General features: G+C 46.6%; 1 pseudogene; it reads right to left on the bottom strand.

Moving 5' to 3' along the window:
• Window positions 1-1,847: 1,847 nt before the first annotated feature.
• Window positions 1,848-7,682, bottom strand: part of LOC102870732 — a 73,308-nt pseudogene continuing 67,473 nt past the window's right edge.

Raw genomic sequence — 7,682 nt, forward strand, 5'->3', positions numbered from 1 at the left:
TTTTGAGTGAGTCATGATCCCTAGTCTCTCCTTTGCATGTCTCCTCCAAAACTCTTCTCGCCTCCCTACCATGGGAGAGTAACATGCCACCCTAACAGCGCAGAACTCACCTCCTCCAGGGAGCCTGCCTGGTAGAAGTCACAGCTCATGCAAAGCCCTGAGGAGGGATCAAGCTGGGAAGTGGGGCACAGGGAGAAGGGCTGTGTGGCTGGAGAAAGAGAGTGAGCACAGAGGGATGAAGTCAGAGGGCAAAGAGGAGAGGGACCTGAGTGCAAAAGGTTCTCACAGTCTTTGGGGAGAAACGAAGAGAAGGATGGGGTTTGGGAGTGGCAAGGGTAGAAGCAGGAAGAATTGACTCCCACTGGTGTGTGCACTTGGAACATGGCTGGGCCACTTTAAGAAGCAAAACTCTTTATTCCTGCTGTTTTATGTTCTAAAACCCCAAGCCAAATCTCCGACTGCTGCTGAGTCCTTTCCAGCTTCTGAGACTTTCTTTCTAACAGGGCTCCAAGGCCATAAATCCCAGTGGGAGGAGCTGGCCTCATCTTTCTCCTGTGAGGAAACTGGTGGCTTTGAACTGCAGATCTTTCCATTAACAGCCCAATACTTGACCAGCTACACCATCAGGATTCCTTATTTTATAGTCTGTTGTTCTGTTGTTGTTGTGTACCATAGAGTTGGAACCGACCCATTGCTGACCCTCTGGGGTGTTTTCAGAGGCAGTTAATTGCACAGGAGGAGATGTCCCAGCCTTCTCCCGTAGAGCAGCTGGTGGCCTGAGTGTGCCTTTTGGGATTGCAGGGCAGCTTCTTGCCACTGGGCCACCAGAGCTCCCTTTTAAGCTCTAGGTGGTTGTAAACACCAGGCACAAAAGTGGGGCACTTAGAAATGAGCCCTCTGGAGACAATCCTCTATTTTGAAGCCCTGACTCATCAGTTAGTAACAATTAGATGTCACTTAGCTTACTGGAACCTCGATTTCTTCATTTGCCAAATGGGAAAGAGAAATTGTTTCCGGCTTCCAGAATATTGTAAGGGGAGCTGTGATGGCCTTAGTGTTAAGGAGCTGCACTAGCAACCCAAAGACATGTGGTTCAAAACCACCAGCTCCTCCAAGAGAGAGACAGGCAATCTCCTCCAGTATGATTTCCTGCTTGAGGATCAGCTATGGGCTATGGGTCAGTTTTGAGTTGACATGTAACGACCAGACCACCGTTATAGGATGGTAAGAAGCTCTGATGTTGTGTTATGCTGCTAATGTCTGAGTGTCTCCAGTAGTTCAAAGGTGAAAGCTCTGCAGGAGAAAGATGGGCAGTCTCCCCCCCACTTAAAGGTACAGCCTTGGAAACTCAGTGGAGGGTGACTGTGAGGTGGGAGCGACTTAATGGCAGGGGGCTTTTTCCTGTAGTGAAGGCAAGTATGTGGAGCTGAGTAAAGACCTGGCTGTTTCTCACAGCAAGCTCAGCGCCCAAGAAATCTTCCCTCTTCTTATCGAGTGTCTGAACTTGGCTACTACAAATTTCTCAATAACTCTGGGTGTTGCAACAATGAAAGAATTTTTCTTAAAGAGAAAAGATGATTGGGGTAGGGAGGGAAATGTGCAACAATGAATGAATGGACATGCTAGTTTTCGATAAACTTTTGTTAAAATATCAATTTAAAAAAAAAGGAGAGAGGAAGAACTCTGGGTGTTGCATTAGTCTCCATGCAGATGCAGCCTCAGTCAACAGCGTCTGGAGACTGGCTTCTGCTGACTTTGAGGGTTCCCGGCTTCCTCCTCCTCTTTTCCTGCCCCGCCTCTTCTCCCACCTCCGCCACCTCCTTTTCTTTCACCTTCTTGACTTATCATCATTCCTGCAATAGTTCCTGGAGAGTCTTGTCAGCTCCTCTCTCACGGTACTCCTGTGACAGGTGGCGCGGACTCTCCATCGCCAGCAGTGTGGGAGGACAGTCGGGCTGGTGAGCCCACTGCAGAGAGAGAAATGGAGACGCCACAGGGTGAGACAATGGACACAGAGCAAACCCCTCAGGGGCTGGGCCAGGCCCTGGGCCCAGGTTTTCCCTTGCCCGGGCTAGGGTATTTGGTTTCCCTTTATATCTTATAGTATACTTTATATTAATTACACAAATAAGGCAGTTTCCTTATTAAAAAAAAAATTTAAAGAAAGCAGACCAGTATATAAACAATGTCTTTCTAGATTATCCTGTACCACCTGCCAACCTCATCCACCGTCTTTGCTCAGTATTTTAACGAAGTACGTTTTTCTGATTGCCAACTCATTGCACTTAAAATGGAGATGGAAAGGGCTGGGACTCGGTCTGTGCTGGTCACAGCTGTTCTTTCAGCCCTTGAGGCAGTCTTTGGCACTAAGTAACTCAAGACGTCATCTTTAAGTTGGAACCGGCTCAGAGCCGACCCTCTGGCCCGTTTTCAAGAGGTTGTAAATCACAGGAGAGGAGACTGTGCATCTTTGTCCCACTCTGTGCTCAAAACATTTGTTCTGAAAACTAGCAACGTCCTGCCGTCCTTGCGGGCCCCCTGCGGAGGGATCTGGTTTATCAGTTAACTCTTTCCTCCATTTGTATCAGTGCTAACTGGTAAATGTCCTGTAATGCTGGGAATATCCGGGTGGTCCAACACACTCTCCATGGGTGGTTTTCAAGGACTTGAAACTCACTGGACTCAGGGCACCAAGGATCAAGATGGTTAATTTGGTTCCATTTTCATTAATTTACATTTAAATGTAAATAGCCCCATGTGGCCAGTTTCTAACAAGTCTGACTGATGAGCCCTCCTGGGAATTTGCCTGGGGATGGGAATGCAGAGAGGCTTCTACAGTCTGTGTTTTACATAAATTTCCATACTTTATGTACCCTTCTAGGGGAGCTCCCGGCAGCACATGTTGTTTTGTTGTTGATATGTGCTGTGTGTTGCTTGCGCTGCTCTGTTCTGTGCCAATCGCACCCACCTAGATTATTCCAGTTACTTCATCACTCCACCTCATAGAGGGTCTTCCCCTCTTGCGCTGTCCCTCCTCCACCCTACCAAGCATGACGTCCTTTTCCAAGGACCGGTCCCTCCTTGCAACATGTCCAAAGTATGTCAGACGAAGCCTCAGAATCCTTGCCTCTAAGGAGCAGCCTGGTTTAACCCTACAAACCTGTTCGTTTTCTTAGCAGTCCATGGTACATTCAATACTCTCCTCCAACGCCACAGCTCAAAGGCATTAATTCTCCTTCTATCCTCTCTAGTCATTGTCCAGCTCTCTGATGCATAGCAAGTGATTGCAAAGATCATGGCCTGTATCAGACACACCTTAGTCTCTAGAGTGACACCATTGCTCTTCAGTACTTTGGAGAGGTCCCTAACAGCAGACATTCCCATTGCAATACGTCTTTTTAAAAAAGAATTTTTATTCTATTGTGTGTGTGTGTGTGTGTGTGTGTGTGTGTGTGTGTGTGTGTACCGTCAAACCAGATCTGTGTGGTACAGGAGGAGATTGCCCCTCCTTCTCCGGCAGAGCATCTGTGTATTCGAACCGCACACCTCTAGTATTGCCACTAGGCCACCAGAGCTCCCTGCAATAGGTCTTTTAATTTCCTGGCTGCTGGTGCCAAGAATGTTGACTAAAGCTTAGTCCACAGTAAATCACTCTGCTAATCCAAAGGCAGTTCTAGTCCATCCGTGGCTCCTCTGGACAAAAGTGGGCAGTTTTCTCCTGTGTGATTTATACTCATATAGGGAGAAATCTGATGAAGGGTCACTCGGAGTTATAACTGCCTTGATGGCAGTGAACTTGCGCTTTATGTAATGTATCCTTTGGCAACTTGAGTTTTTTTTTCTACTGACCACTGTCGTGAGGAGATGTTTTCCTGTCAGACTGTGTGGATCTGCATCATTCTTTTTTTCACTGTTGCAGAGAATTCCCAAGAATGGATGTTTGTTAGCCATTTTCTTTATCAAGGGACATTTAGATGGTTTCCAGTTTGCCCCAATTAAAATTAGTGGTGCACTAAATGTTACTGTTCACATTTCCTTGGGCACATATGACTATTTCTCTATGGCGAATATTTGTAATAGAGTAGTTGTCACTGCTCTTTTCCGGTTACTGAGGCGCTAAGAGACCATGAGTATCCAACTCTCTCGCGACACCCTCTACAAGGCGGTGCTGGAAGTCCTGCACTCCCAGCGCAAACGCAGAACGTTTTGGAGAAAGTGGAGCTGCAGATCAGTTTGAAGAACTATGATCCTCTGATGGACAAGCGCTTCTCGGGGACCGTCAGGCTCAAAGTCCACCCCACACCCCAAGTTCTGTGTGTGTTCTTGGGGATCAGCAGCACTGTGATGAAGCCGAGGCTGTGGGGATCCCCCCCATGGACATCAAAGTGCTGAAAAATCTCAACAAGAATAAGAAGCTAAGGGGAGCTCTGGTGGCCTAGTGGCAAGAAGCTGCAACTACAATCCCAGAGGTGCACGGTTCGAATCCACCAGATGCTCTGTGGGGAAGGAGGGACAATCTCCTCCTGTACCAGTCAGATCTGATTTGATGGTACACGCACACAAAAAAAATAATAAAAAAATAAAAAATAAAAAAAGAAAGAATAAGAAGCTGGTCAAAAAGCTGGCCAAGAAGTAGGATGCCTTTTTGGCGTCTGAATCCCTGATCAAGCGGATCCCAAGAATCCTAGGTCCAGGGCTAAATAAGGCTGGCAAGTTCCCTTCTCTGCTGATCCACAATGAGAACTTGCGGGCAAAAGTAGAGGAAGTGAAGTCCACCATCAAATTCCAGATGAAAAAGGTCCTGTGCCTGGCAGTGGCTGTTGGCTGTGAAGATGACAGATGATGGACTTGTTCACAACATCCACCTGGCTGTCAACTTTCTGGTTTCACTGCTAAAGAAGAATTGGCAGACTGTTCAGGCTTTGTACATCAAGAGCATTATGGTCAAGCCCCAGCGTCTGTACTAAGATACAGCTCAATAAATCTCACTGTTAATACAAAAAAAAAAAAGAGTAGTTATTACTGTAATTATAATTGCTTATCCTTACTGAGAATTTATTATGTATCAGATATTCTTCTTAGCCCTTTACTTACGTGTATAATATTATTTGATTCTTCCTACAGTGCAACGAAAATTTTCTTTTTTTCTCTATTGTGCCTATAATGAGCTTTGGTGGCACAAGTTTCAAGCATCTTGCTATGAACCAGTAGGTGAGTGGTTTGAACCCACGAGTTATTGGATGTGAGGAAGTTGAGGCAATCTGCTCCAGTAAAGATGTACCACTTTGGAAGCCCTATGGGGCAGTTCCATGGAGTCTTACAGGGTCACTCTGTGTTGGAATTGGCTGGATGGTTGTGGGTACATGTGTATTGCACAGAAGCAGAAACTCAGGCACAGAGAAGTTCAGCAATTTACCTGAAGTTACACAGCTAGTAAATGCCAGAGCTGGGATTTGAGCCAGAGCCAGGCAGTTTGTCTCCAGAGACTGAGTATCTATTTTCTGTTTACTAATTCCTGAAAGACAGCTTTTGTGGCCTAGTGGGTAAAGAGTTGTATTATCAACCCAAAAGCAGAGGGTTCAAATCCATCAGCTATTCCCAGGGAGATATATGAGCAATTGCCTCCCGTGTAATTCAGGACCTTTGAAAATCCGCCAGGATTCAGCTATGAGTCAATTCCGACTTGATGGCAATGGGCAACAAGCAGCTGTGCCAGAGACATGTAGGTGTGGATCTTTCACCCACAGAGCTCATCTGTGGTCTCTCTGGGAGCTTGAGGCTCTTGGTTCCTCCGTCTGCTAATGGCCTCGAATCCCCGAGACTTTGGGGCTAAGCTGAGCTGCCGTCTGGGTGTAGCTCAGAAGTCCTGAACTTGTGCTGTCCTGCTCTGTTAACCTCTTCCCCGTGCGGCTCCCAGGGCCCCCGATGCCTTCCTCCTGGCCCATCAAATGCACTCAGAGTGGCAGAGAGGAGACAGGCAGGAAGAGTGGCAGGCCCACTTATGCAACCCAGTGGAAACTGATACCAGCAGATTCGCTGATTGGAAAAACAGAAAAGAAGTCAGACAGAGCTTCCTGGAATCCAGGTCTAGAAGCTGCCAAAAACGGGCCTCCTCTCTTAGGAACAATTGAATGTCACTGGGGTAACCGAACACTGTTGGCGAGCGAGGGCTTCTGCCCACAGTCTCACAGAGCAGCCTGTGTGAGCCAGGCCAGGCTCCGGAAGAAAAAATAAGGGCCTGGCGAGATGCCCCAGAGGCCATCTGAGGAGACACGGTGCAGCCTGAGCTGCTGGACTGGACTCCAGGATGCGGGCAGACAGGCCAGAAGCAGACAGAGACGGTGAGGGAATGAGGAAGGCTGGAGCTTGTAGACCCTACACTTGATACCTGCGTTCCAATCCTAGCTTCTCCCTGCTGTGTGATGCTGGGTTTCGTACAACGTCTCTGAGTCTCAGCCTTCTCGTTAGCAAAAGCAACCCAAAACTCAACTCATTATGGTCCAGTGGGAACCAACTCATAGCTGACGTGCAGGTTTTCGGGGCTGTAAATCGCTTAAAAGGAAAAAAGTAGATTTTTAAAAAGACTTCAAGCTCACATTCGTGTTAGGAGAATCAAGCAGGATTGACAAATATTCCAGGCAAAGAGCTGTCCTGTGGGTGCTTTGGCCTTCGTGGGCCTCCATTACAACTGCTGAACTCTGCCATGTACAAAAGCATCCACAAGCATGACTGCGTTTCACTCGGATTTGTTTTTGAACACAAATGTGAATGTCAAATAATCTTTTTTCAACATTTAAAACGAAAACCCCATTTTTAGCTTTTAACTCATCGCCATCGAGTTGGATCTGAATCACAGCTAACCCATCAGTGGGTTATGAAAGGCTGTAAATAACATGGAAGAAGATTGTCCATCTTTTCTCCTCAGAGCAGGTGGAGGATTCGAACCACTTACCTTTAGGTTGGCAGCACAACTCTTTACCCGCTAGGTCACCAGAGCTGTAAGATTGAACAAAAACAGACGGCTGACTTAGCTGAGCTTAATACAGTACTTGGCACATATAAATGCTACAAAACATTTATATTTATTATTGGTAAACATGCAGAATATGTTAAAAAAAAGACATAAGTGATCCTATAAGAGCAAAAGGTAAAAAAAACTCCCCAATATCCAGAACCAAAGCCCTGCTGCTGAGTTAAGATTCACTAATAGTGACCGTCCATTCCGTTTCTGAGGCTACAAATCTCAACACAGGAGATAGGTACGTCATCTCTCTCTTGGGGAGGGGCTTGCAGATTCAAAGTTGTAGTTGTTGTTGTTGTTGTTGTTGTTGTTATGTACCATGAGATCACCTGCGACTTATAGCGACCCTATGTACAACAACCCTAAACCCTGCTCTGTCCTGTGCCAATTTCATTGTCTCTAACACACCTACCCCCACTACCCCGGTCACTGAATCAATCCATTTCATTGAGGGTCTTCTTTTCCTGTGCTGTCCCTTCCAAGCATGACATCCTTCTCCAAGGACTGGTCCCTCACTGGAGCCCCGCCACATAATACATGTTTCTTCCTCTTAATAATGGGGCTTTAGGTTAAAGGCATTCCCTTTAAGAACAGGAACTAGGCAAGGATGCCCACTATCACCTCTTTTATTCAATATTGTTTTGGAAGTCTTAGCAATAGC

The sequence above is a fragment of the Elephantulus edwardii genome, unplaced genomic scaffold (assembly GCF_000299155.1).
Source record: "Elephantulus edwardii isolate Elephantulus edwardi_28Jun2011 unplaced genomic scaffold, EleEdw1.0 scaffold00015, whole genome shotgun sequence".
NCBI lineage: Eukaryota > Metazoa > Chordata > Mammalia > Macroscelidea > Macroscelididae > Elephantulus > Elephantulus edwardii.